Here is a 10,390-nt window from a genome sequence, read left to right as displayed (position 1 = left end):
TCCTAACTGTTTTCTGCACAGTTCTACTTGGATATTTCATAAGGATCTCAAATTCAGTATGTTCTAAAATGATCTCGTCATTTGCTCTCCACACTGGATTCTCTTCCAGTGGTTTTTTTTACTACAGTGAAATTCACAACCATCGACCCAGTTTTCTAAAGAAAGGAGCCTTCACTTCTCCCTATCCCTATCTAGCCATAGCCAATCAGTTATCATACTCTACAGAGTCTTCTACCTGTCTACTTTCTTCCTTCTCTCGCTGCCAGTGTCTCAGTCCAGGTCATCAGTGCTGTGCCCTACCTCATCGCCCTGAGGAAACTCTTAACCTCTTCTAATCCCACAACGTATTCTTTACACTGTGGCTGCCAGAAGGCTCTGTCTTAAATTCAAAACTATCAATTCTCTCCTCTAAATACTTATGATTAAGTTCACGAACTTGTTGCAATGATGTTGCTAAGCTGTTTTGATATCAGAGAGATTATTCATTATGAATTTGTACCAACTGGACAGTTAACCAAGTTTACTATTTGGAAGTGCTGGAAAGACTGCGTGAAAAAGACGAAAACAACCTGAACTTTTTGCCAACAATTCATGGCTCTTGCATCACGACAATGCACCAGCTCACACGGCACTGTCTATGAGGGAGTTTTTAGCCAGTAACAAATAACTGTATTGGAACACCCTCCCTACTCACCTGATCTGGCCCCCAATGACTTCTTTCTTTACCCAAAGAGAAAGGAAATATTGAAAGGAAGACATTTTGATGACATTCAAGACATCAAGGGTAATATGATGACAGCTCTGATGGCCATTCCAGAAAAAGAAAGTTCCAAAACTGCTTTGAAGGGTGGACTAGGCATTAGCGTCAGTGCATTGCTTCCCAAGAAAAGGTGACCATAGTGATATTCAGCAACGAGGTATGTAGCACTTCTCCTAAGATGAGTTTGCAAACTTAATTGTCCGACCTCAGTGATTTTTCCACTACTTGTAGGAGAAAATCCAAACTCCCTTACGTGCCCAATAAGGCTCTTTATGACCTGGCCCCTGCCCACCTCTCAGGCCTCTTTGCTGCATTGGACACTCTAGTCACACTGAAATACTTTAAAATACTCTTCTCTAAAACAGCCACTTTTCTCACTGCTGGGCCTCTGTGAACATTTGTCCTTTAACTTGAATCTCTCCTTTCCTTCCTGCTTCTTTGGCTAACTTTTTCTTATCTTTCAGCTCTCAGATCAGCCCAGGCTTCTTCCAGAAACTCTTTCCAAACCTTCCATTGTAACTCATCATTCTGCATTGTAGCCATCTGTTTACTTGGCTTCCTCACCAACAAGATCAGTGGCTCTCAAACTTATGAGAACGTCAGAATCACTGCTTGTTATGTTCCTCCAGAAACCTCCAGAATCAGACTCTGCGAGGGGCTCAGGAGCCTGCATGCTGAACAAGTAGCCGGGATCGCTATGAAGCAGATGGTTCAGAAACCAGGTCTTGAGACACACAGAACCAGGCTGGCATAGTGGGACCAGGTAATAGGCTAACATTTAATGAGCCCTGACTACCTGTAAGGCAGTTTATAATTTTTTTCTTTTGAATCCTCATAATTTTTTGAGGTAGGTGTCACTGCCCCATTTCCAGATGAAGCCCTCAAAATTCAGGAAGTTAGTGATTTGATTAAGGTTACGTAGTTACTAAGTGATGGAGCTCAAATTCAAACTCAAACTCAAGCCGACATCCTTTCCCAGTACTCCATGCTATCTTGTCAACTTCCCATTGCCTTATGAAGGCTGCATGGGGGAGATGGTGCAATGGAGTGGAAAGGCAAGGGCTCTCAAGATAGAAAAGTTGTACTCAATTTGGGAGACTGTCTGTGTGGACCAGGGTGAAACATTTGATATCTCTGGACATTGGTTTTCTTACTTGGAACATGGGGATCATGACACCTGTAGCACCCAGTGGTTGAACAGATCAAATGGGCCTGACAGTGCTGCTTAAACTTCGAAGAATTATGTGAGTGTTAGTGTTTGTTGTTGAGACTGGAATTTTAAGATGTCTCTGAAGGAGACTGCCCAGCAAGGTACGAGGTGCAGAGCAGGCCCTCTGCTTAAGCCTGGAGAGGTGAGCTGCAGGGAATGGCCCTGCTTGCCCGCAGCAGGGGGCTTGGCACAGTATTTGGTACTTTAAAGCAGATCAGTAAACATTACCTGAAATTAATCCAAGCAGAGCATGGGAAGTGGTTTGGGTGAACATTGATCCTTTCATTAAATATTTGTTGTTCAATCTGTGCAAAGTCCTGAGCTGGGCCCTGGAGAGATAAAGGAGAATAAAACAGGTCCTTTATAACATAAGATAGAAAGTGCTAAATACCACTAGAGAAGTTCTCTGGAACTGCTGTGGAAACAAACACGAATGACCCAAACTCTTGCTCAAAGAGCTGCCATCTGGGAGAGGGATATGCTGCATCCAGGGCAGAGTAGTCAGGGTCACCAGAGTAGGGCAGAGCTGCGGGTGCTCAGAGGGGGAGGGGGGACGCCTGCCTGGGTGCAAGAGGCTGAGAGATAGGGAAGGTGGGAAGCAGCAGTGGGTGGGAAATGAAGGTCCTTAGCTCTTGGTTCTAACTCAGTGGATACATTATAATGTATTCATAAAATAGAATACTATACAGCCAGGAAAATGAATGAATTATAACTCTATGCATCAACAAGAATGAATCTCAGGAACAAAATGTTGAGTGAAAAAAAACAAGTCACAGAAAAATTCATATATTCTAATTCCTGTTATTTAAAGTTCAAAACCATGCAAAACTAAAAAAAAAAACAAAAAAACTCTTAAAAAAACTCTTTGAGGATACAAATATGTAACTATAAAGAAAAGCAAGAGAGAAAGGCAGAAACTTTAGGAGTGAGGTTATTTCTGGGGTGTGAAGGAAGATGATGGTATGAGAGAGAAGCACTCAGGGGGGTCCCAAGGTAATTGATAATGTTCATTTTTAAAGACTGGTTTTGGGCACAGGCATTTTATTGTATCATTGTTTTTTACACCTTCTGTGTATTTTATAAATATTCTTTTTTTACCTTCTTAATGTTAATACAATTTCAAAAACCTATCCCATCTAATAGCAACTGCTGTAAATTGCATAGTAGCTTTTAAAAGCCAAATTTAGAGGATTCACTTTTAATGATTTGGCTCTTGGTGAATTTGCTTCTGGCTTATTAGCCATTTGGCTAAGTAATAGTTTGGGGAATTATTCATCTTGGCAGCTGGTTTTCTGATTTGCTTGTTGGAAAATTGACCTAAGCCTGGTGTTGGGTAAGATCAGAGCCTGTATCAGAAGGAAGCAAGGCGTGGACCAGCCTGGAGGAGAGGAGGTTTGTGGGAAGCCTGGGCTGAGCCCTGAAGAATGAGTAAGTGCTAAGTCGTTCTGTCAAGTCTCCCCCTGAAGAGCTCTTGGATATGCCCACTTCTCTCCACCGCCACAGCCACCCACCACGTCCAAACTCCCGGCATCTAGCCCTGGGCTGCTACTGGGAAGGCCTCCGGATGAGTCTCCCACCATGCACTCTGACTCCCTCAGTGCTCCACAGCAGAGCCAGAGGGAGAAGTCTCATTCAGAAATCTGATCTCTTTTTCTCCTGCTTCACACCATTCCATGGCTTCCCATGGCTCGCTCATTAACCTCATACACGCTGTTGGGACAATTAAAGGAGTGAACGCGTGTAAAGCTTCTAGATAAGTGCCTGGCACATAATGAGTGCTACACAAAGGTTAGCTGTTACTATAGTTACCAGGCTGTGCCCCTCCCCCTACCTTCCCCTTGCTCAGCTTCTCCAGGTTCACCTTGGGATCTTTTCCTTATTCTCCAGGTACTTCCCACTTGCCTTCTTTCTGTTCCTAGAATGTACCATGCTCCTTCGTCCTTCAGGGATTTGCTGTTTTGGACTTAGCCACCTGGTGACTTATTTGTTCAGAGAAGTGTCTTGGAGCATGCAGCCTGCTTCCCCAGACAAGATGCTTCTCCAGGGGAGGAACGGTCTAATTTCTCTCTCTGTCCACAGTGCCAGGCACAAAGTGGGCATCTTTGGTAAAGAGAAGAATGGACACATTTGAGGGTCTGAACAGAGTTGTCACCAGGATAAGGATTTAATTATTTCCTGCCACTCTGATGGGAACAGCAGCTTTTCACATTGCGCTGTGCTGTTGGTTGCCTGTATGACCTGTTCATTGGCCAACATTTTAGGGGGTACAGGGAGTTTTCTGAGGACTTTGCCACTAAGCACCCCTCACCAGAAGCCTGAGCAGGAGCCCCCAAATAGTCAAAGCTGTAGCAGCTTTTTGCTATTGACCAGCAGGATCTTGGACTCTAAAATAAGAGACCCTGTCGGCCTCGGTTGGACCTTCACTGCTGTAGTCCCCACTTGACTTCCTCCCCTCGCTCTCCTGCATGCAATGCAGCTCATTTATGGGTCTGTCACATGTGCCGACCCTGTATGAGCGCTCAGGGACCAGAGGTATCAGTGACAAGAGCCAGGCGCAGCCCGGACCTCAGGGCACCAGGTGAGGAAATGAGGCAGGTACAAGCACAGTTCACATCAACAGAGGGTAATGACCGAAACCTCAGGAATCTGACCAGTGCAGCGGCTACCTAGAGGGAGTGTCTAGTGCACAGTGAATGCCCGACATTTGTAGGTGAATGGTTAGTGTGGAAAGCATGCCTGCGGTCATCCATCACCTACTTCCCAGAGGAAGCTTTCGTCAGAACTGGGTTTTGAGGTATGGGCAGCTGTCTAGCATGTGATGGGGGATGGGCAGTGGAGGTGAAGTGTCATTTGAAGAAGAGGGAACAGCATATGCCAACACACAAAGGCCCGAAACTACACAGGGTTGCCATGGTATTACAATACAAGTAGCTCTGGAGGAGTGTAAGGAAGTGTGTGTGGGGAGAGGGGGACATGGAGGATCAGAACTTTAGACTGAAGAGGAAGGTGGCTGCAACTTTATCCTGTGGCAATGGGGAGCAAATGAAATGTTTCCAGTTGAGGCAAGTCACGATGAGATTTCCACTGTAGAAAAGCCACTGTGGTAGTCAGTGTGGGGCTCAGAAGGAGAAAAGAGAGACTGCTAGGAGGCTGTTGATGATGTGGTCTGACAGGGCAGTGAACGGGACTGAGGGACAGGAGACTGATTCAAGACACCTTTGCACGCTAGAACCGACAAGGTTAGGTGACTCATCCAGTAAATATGCACTGTACTCCTGCTGTGTTTCAAGAGAACATGTCTGGGTGTGAGAAAGAAGAGCCACAGAGATAACGAAGACACATCCCCACCCTGACAGAGGGGATACCAACACACTTTCGTCCATCACGTCAGCTGAGTGCCCACTTGGCTCATGCACTCAGATACAAGGCCCACAGCGGCAAGAGCGCAAGGAGCAGCACCGTGCAGCACTGTGGAAACGTATGTGCAGGAAGGACGCCTCTAGCTTGTGGAATTGGCTGAGACCAGGTGGGGGTGGCATTAGAGTGGGACCTTGGGTTATGGGGTGTGTGATGCTTTGGGTTGCCACTCTAGGCAAGGAGAACGGTGTAAACAAGGATACAGCAATATCAAGGCCCAAGGAACTGTGATTCAGCCTGGCGGTGCCGTGTGTGTGTGTGTGTGTGTGTGCAAGTTTCGAAGGGGAGTGAGAGGACATGCAAGGGCAGCCAGGGGTGGACTGTGGTGAGCCTCAAATACCAGGCTAAGGAGCAGGAGTGGATTGGGTCAGCCCTAGAGAGTCACACAGGCTTCTGGGCAAGGCAAGGGCATGGTCTGAGCTGTGCTTTAGAAAGACAAATTTGGTACCATGCTCAGTACAGCTGGAGGGACAAGCACTCCTCTGAATTGGAGATCAGTAGGTAGCTCTGGACAAGATTTCTAGCAGAAAAAAAATGAAACTGAGGAGATAGATGTGCGACATATTGCAAAGGCAACCTACTCAAGGGTCCACATGTGTTTATTGTCTGTTCATAGAGCCGGGTTCTGGGTTAGGCACTGAGGGTTTGGGCAGATTTCAGATGCAGTTAACAAGGATCTCACACTTGGCACACTCACAGGCCAGTGGGGAGAGAAGACAAAGGGAACATTTGTTGCCTTTGGATTAGGTGCCAGGTGCTGTGCCAGAAACTTGATATACATAATCTCAAAGCTACAGTCAAATGGGTAGATAAGATCATCTCCATTTTTCAGATATGGAAACAGACTCTGAAGGGTGAAGTGACCTTGCCCAAAGTTGTAGCACCAACAAATTAGGGGAACCCTCCCAAGACAGTACTTTGTCTCCTATACAGGAGTCTCCACTGAAGCCATACCGACCTTTCTTGCATTCCTTTTCCTCACTGCATATGTAGGTATCAGGAATGATCTCAATGACTAATAGTTGAGAGGTACCAAGAATTATTCTAGGCAATTTATGTGTATGAACTAATTTAATCCTTCAACAACCCATGAATTAGACACTATTATTATCCCCATTATATAGACAAGGAAACTGAGATACAAAGGGACTAATAATTTATCTAAAGTCAAACCGCTGATAAATGAAAGGGACAAGATTTGAACGTAGGCAGCCTTGTTCAAAGCCCAGACTCGTAACCAATGTGATAAATAATGACCAGACAGATTCTCCTCCATAGACATAAATTAAATCACCTGATCTGCTTATTTTGCAGGATTTTATATCTACACGTGTTTATTTATTAATTCAGCAGTTATTGAGCACCTTTTACGTGCAAAACCTTTGTTCAGCGCACCAAGGATCCAAGGATATCCTTAGATCAGAATAAGGGCCTGTGAAGTCTGGTGGGGAGACAAAGAAATTAATAGGTACAGTGAGGTACAGGGAAGCTGTTGGAGGGTCTGAACAGAGTTGTAACATGATCTAAACTAACTTTACCATGGTCATCCTGCCTGCTGTGTAGACAGTAAACCTTAGGAGGGTAGAAGTCCAGAGACCAGTGAAAGTTGGTGCAATTGATCGGGAGAGAGACACAATAGTGGCCTGGGTAGTTGCATTACAGCCTGAGTGTCGCTGGTTTGGCTAAGAGCTCTATTTTCATACCCTGGGGAGTAGGGAGACCACTTGTTCCACTAACTCTTGGCTTCACCACTGACTGACCCTGTTGGGTCCCCGGCCAGGTCTTTTCAGCTGGGCCAATGTGAGGTACTTGGGTCAGAGTGTCTCTAAGGTTCCTGTCATCTCTAAGGTTGAATGTCCTTACTCTACTTACCTTGGCCAATGACTTTCTCTAGCTATCTAAACTCCCTACCATGGCCTCGTGATCCCACTTCTCACATCATTTTGTTCCATGTTCCTTATTATCAGTCTACTCCAGCCACACTGGCTTCCTTTCTGTTTCTCAGAGAGTCAAGCTTGTCCCTCCCTCGCTACCTTTTCACCTGCTGTTCCCTCAGCTGAGGGAGCACTTGCCCTAGATCATCACATGGCTAGGTCCTTCTCTACCTGATCTCAGCTCAAATTTTGTCCCCTCAGAGAGGCCATTTCTGATTACCTTAACTTAGATGGACCCCCAGTCTGCCATATCAATTCTCTTAGTTTACATTTCTCTTAGAACTTATAATAAACTGAAATCATCTTATTTGGTTGTTTATATCTTTATCAGCTGTCTTCCCAATACACTGTCATTTCCATGTGAACAGAGACCTTGTCTGTCTTTGTTCATTGTGATTATCCAGTGCTTAGAAGAGTGTATGGCCAGTACATAATAAACACTCCATAAGTATTTGTTGAATGAAGAATGAGTGAATGAATGAATGAGCCACCATTCACCTTTTTATAATACATAATCCAGAACAGGACATTTTCCATTTCCTGTATCAGGAAAAAATGTAATATGCATGACTAAAAGCACAGAGCTAAGGAAAAAAATTAACTTGCATTCTCCTGAATTAATCTATTTTTTTTCTTTAAATCATGGAGTCATAGGCTGTTAAGTTGGGTGGGAACCATCTTAGTCTTTAGAGTCGGGCAGACCTGGTTTTAAATGCTGGCATTCTGTTGCTTGTTAGCTCCACAAACACATATAGGTCACTTAACCTCTTGAGCTTCCGTCCTCACAGCTATAAAATGGGGGTAATAATGTCTACCTTGGAGGAGGCATTAAATTAGATATTAGAAATGAAGTGTCAGAGATACAGTGCGTACACAGTAACTGTTCATTCCTCCTTCCTCCACCGAGGGACAGTGTGAGTGTGAGGCTGTTCTACTCTCCAGGTTGTGGCTTCTTGAGGGCAGCCTTGTCCCGAAGACCTATAGATGATAGACAAACATTGGATCTCACTCCAAAGCCCTCATTTGGCAAATGAGGAAACTGTAGCCTGGCAAGGCAAAGTGGCTCTCCAGGGCACACAGCATGTGAATGGCAGAGTGTGGCTTAAAGCATGGCTTAATGAGAGTCCAGCGCTTTTTTATCCCACCTATACTCTGCTGCTCTGATTGTATTCATTGTTCACGCACATCATTCTGGGTCCTGTTTTAGGTTTTGTAGGCATCCACATGGCTCCTTGGGCCTCCGGGGTAGGGGAGGTGGGGGGGGACTTTAGGCTGTGAGGAAGCCTGTGCCAGAACTAGTAAACAGAGCTGAAGTACTTCATAAGCTTTACAAAAAGTGTTTACACACAGGCTTATTACTGGCTTACAATGGTAAACTGTCTTCTGAAATAGGTTCTCACTGATGGGAAGTACAGACAGAGTCACATTATTATATTCACCAGCCCCCAAATGTGCTCCTGTATCATTCTGTTCAGTTCGTAATGCTTCCTGATTATGAAGACCATTGAGACCAGTTTGTGGGGTGGGAGCAGACATGGACATAGATAATGACCACATAATGTAATCTGAACTGAGACAGAGAGAAATTCAGGAAACTGGGGAGCCCAGAGGAAGGGCCCTTAGTACAACCTGGCAGAAGGCTGCAGGGAGGGCTTCCTGGAGGAGGTGACATATGAATTTCATTTTTTTTTTCTATGTGAGTAGTATTCTTTTGTTTTGGTAACATGGCTTTCACCAAATCTGGAACACATGTGGTTGAGGAGAAATGAACTACCCGAAAACACCTTAAAATTTGCTTTTTGGTGGTTTGGTAATAATCCTGATTTGCCCATGAGATTCTGATGTGGACATTTTTGCCATCATGCCATAAGTATGAACCTGAAAACAAAACAATGTAAAACAAAATACTTTTACAAAATTTTGTAGTGTAAAAATGATAGAGTTTAACAGCAAAAAAATAAGTTTGGGGTAGACCACTTAAAACCTATGGGTCTCCCCAAATAGCCACAGCAATCCTGAGAAGTAAGAACAAAGCTGGAGGTATCACGCTACCTGATATCAAACTATACTACAAGGCTATAGAATCAAAACAGTATGGTACTGGCATAAAAACAGACACTTAGATCAATGGAAAACAATACAGAGCCCAGAAATAAATCCATGCCTATTTATTCATTTAATCTATGACAAAGGAAGCAAGAATTTACACTGGGGTGAAGACAGTCTATTTAATAAATGGTGCTGGGAAAACTGGACAGATAGGTGCAAAAAAATGAAACTGGACCACCTTCTTATGTCATATACAAGAATAAACTCAAAATGGAATAAGACTTAAATGTAAGACCTGAAACCATCAAACCCCTAGAAGAAAATATAGGAAGTAAACTCTCAGACATTACCCTTAGTAATATTTTTACTGATATATCTCCTCGGTCAAGGGAAACAAAAGAAAAAATAAACAAATGGGACTACATCAAACTAAAAAGCTTTTTCACAGCAAAGGAAACCATCAATAAAATGAAAAGACATCCTACTGAATGGGAGAAGATATTTGCCAATGATACAACTGATAAGGGATTAATGTCCAAAATTTATAAAAAATTCATACAACTTAACACCAAAAACACAAACAATCCAATTAAAAAATGGGCAAAGAGCCTGAATAGACATTTCTCCAAAGAGGACATACAGATAAACAATAGACATATGAAAAGACATTCACCATCACTAATTATCAGAGAAATACAAATAAAAACCACTATGAGAGATCACCTCACTCCTGTAAAAATAGCTATTATCAATAAATCAACAAACAAGTACTGGTGAGGATGTGGAGAAAAGGGAACCCTCATGCGCTGTTGGTGGGATTGGTGCAGCCATTATGGAAATCAGTATGGAGGTTCCTCAAAAAAATAAATATAGAACTACCATATGACCCAGCAATTCCAGTCCTGGATATTTATACAAAGAAATAAAAAACACTCATTAGAAAAAAATATATGCACCCCTATGGTTACTGCAACGTTATTCACAATAGCCAAGATATGGAAACAACTGAAATGCCCATCA

Source organism: Hipposideros armiger, unplaced genomic scaffold, assembly GCF_001890085.2.
Source record: "Hipposideros armiger isolate ML-2016 unplaced genomic scaffold, ASM189008v1 scaffold_132, whole genome shotgun sequence".
NCBI classification, from domain to species: domain Eukaryota; kingdom Metazoa; phylum Chordata; class Mammalia; order Chiroptera; family Hipposideridae; genus Hipposideros; species Hipposideros armiger.
Note: the sequence above shows the minus strand (reverse complement) of the source record.